At 45.6% G+C, this 2511-nt stretch overlaps 1 long non-coding RNA gene across 1 annotated transcript; it reads right to left on the reverse strand.

Annotated features, from left to right (window-relative positions):
* Positions 1-422: 422 nt before the first annotated feature.
* LOC142790005 (uncharacterized) lies at positions 423-1406 on the reverse strand. The gene is made up of 3 exons (XR_012889352.1): positions 1257-1406; positions 637-696; positions 423-574 (listed from the first exon to the last, which is right to left on the reverse strand). It is a non-coding gene; the product is annotated as an uncharacterized LOC142790005 (long non-coding RNA).
* Positions 1407-2511: the final 1105 nt, after the last annotated feature.

The following is a 2511-nucleotide window of genomic DNA, read 5'->3' on the forward strand; positions in this document are numbered from 1 at the left end:
ACGCACTGCAATAAACAAAAAATGGATGTAAAAGCGAAGAACAACTAATCCCATACGAGCACTTTCCTCGCTCTTTCGGACCCAAGGTGCACAACTTTCTGTGGTGCAAAGTTTTCGATTCCACTACCTGAAAACAAATCATTCACAATGTTGACAATGCACAAAAAAAATGAAAATCACTGAGAGCCCACCCTTACAATTTGTAAGTGCACACGTAGTGCCCTTTTGAGGATAGTTTCCTCAGAATGTCCCAAACATAAAATAGCACATTAAAAACAGCTGCAATAAAAGCATAGTCATCATTTTCTCTAGGGCACTCAGACGTGGAGCTGTTGGCGGAGACATCTTCTGGAGGGTCTTGCGAAGCTTGTTCAGTGCCTCTGACAGTGCTGTCGGAACAATCTTGCTAGCGACCTGCGGAAGTCTCAATATCAATCCACTCTGGTGTTGAAGTGAACATACAACTTACCGGTCACACAAGTTCTTTTTGTGACAGCTGAACGACTGGTTAAGGTTTTCTCCGGCAAGACGAAGTCAGCAGAAATTCTTCCACCAGCTACAAGGGAGCTGCCACCTGCAGAGGTTTGGTCAACAGTCAATTTGGATAAAAAAAAGAAATCGCGACACTGAACGCACCCTGTTCATCGGGGCACCTCAATGTGTGGGAGCCGCTTTTTGAAGCCTCTACCGCAGGTCCTGAAGCGATGAAATTACGACAATGTGTCAGTAAGAGACTTAAAATAACACAAACTGAAGCTCATCCGCACCTTGCAGTGCAGCTTCTGCAGTCATGTCACAGTCACTATTTGAAGCGACGCTCGGAGAACGTGCATATATGTGCAGTTGGTACAAGTTACAAAGCTTGTAGCATGGGGAAACTTAAACAGCTCTTTCAAATGCGCAAATTGGTCGAACGTGGAGGAAAAGAGAAGGCACCAACTAGGAAACAAGTAATTTGTGATTTTTGGAATTATCAACAGTGCCAATTATCAATAGGCCTTTAAAGTCTTTCAAAACAAGTTGCGCTGGTCAAGAGCATCAAAAACCGACAGAAATGTAAGGCTGCTGTTAGGAAGGTTTCACAAGTTCACAAAATTTAGGACTTTCCATAGTTCACAAAATTTGAGACTTTCCAAGTGTTACTTCTATAGTGAGGTTTCTCCACCGACTACAAAGATGTTCGCGGTTAACTGTCGCCACTGATTCAATACAAGTGGCTGCTATTACACATCATTGAGTTTCAGTCAATCACTTACATGGTGCAGCTGGTTGCACACTGGGAACAGACATTCTTGTAAGCCTTGTGTGCCCAGGGTCCATGAAACTTTGAGCAGTAAAATGGTCGCTACAAACCCTGTACGTTGCGTACAATTGGCTGGCCGGCTTACTAAGATCATCGCGTCCAGCATACTGCATCCATGCTTTCATCCTGCATTGGCAATGAACTACCAGATGAAAGGGGAAGTGCTTGAATAGTGATTTTTTCTTGTTACCCTCACTGAGCAAGTACGAACAGTAAGCCTAAAGACATGCAAACCATACAAAAGCTTTAACACACCTGCCGTCCCGTGGTATGCTGAAGAAACTCGTCCCAGGCTTCTTGTGGGTTCTGCCATTGTTGAAGCACCACGATACACAGCAGTAGCTGCCGTAGCTTGGACCACCGGACGGCATGGCATCAGCGCGGTCTGAAAATGTTAGTAAGTGGATGCTTCGCTGTCAAATTACGAAAAAGATATGTGCACGTCATAAGTGTACCAACAAACCCCTTTGAATGATTAGCTAATTGATGCACAATACAAAACCAGTGATACATTTCTGACCCATAAAACTCTGACTTACAAAGATAGACGTCAAGACCACGTACAAAGATCTTCAGAAGTTTCCAGGCCGCTATCCCTTGTAATGCAATGGTATCGCAGCCTGGGAACTTTAGAACACCTTCGTGCGTACGCAGTATCAGCACAGTACATTGGAAAGAAAAATCGTAGTTTAAATTTGTGTGGTAAAATTATATTGGAAACGTCAAAAAAATTTGTGGGCAGCTTGCACTAGTGGCACAAGGCTAGTGAAGAAACGAAGATGATGGCCACTTGGCTAGTCCAGATTTGCCTCCGGAACACCAAGAATTATTCGTGTTGTGAGCCTTCGGGAAACGTGTCGTGAAGCATGCGAGGCCCAGCGAACGCTTCTCAATATTTTGCACCGAGCCTACGACCTAGCTGCCCAGCTATGCTCAGCCTACCGACGCTCGCGTCCGTGGCAGACGCAGCACGCGTCGCCTCGGCTTGACGCCGTGCCGCCTTTGCTATACTGCATACGGTGCACAATGTTCCCGTCTAGCCGCCGCATAGAGCCACAAACTTTCTTTTAGATGCGGAAGCATCTTATACTCGCGCCTTGTAGTGCGCCGTCCGCGCCGTCCGCACCGCCTTAGTTGAGCTAATTCATTACGTCTGATACAATAATCACTCGTTCTCTGCTACTGCAATATTCACGCGTTCATCAAGT

The sequence above is a fragment of the Rhipicephalus microplus genome, unplaced genomic scaffold, assembly GCF_043290135.1.
Source record: "Rhipicephalus microplus isolate Deutch F79 unplaced genomic scaffold, USDA_Rmic scaffold_63, whole genome shotgun sequence".
In the NCBI taxonomy this organism is placed as follows: Eukaryota; Metazoa; Arthropoda; class Arachnida; order Ixodida; family Ixodidae; genus Rhipicephalus; species Rhipicephalus microplus.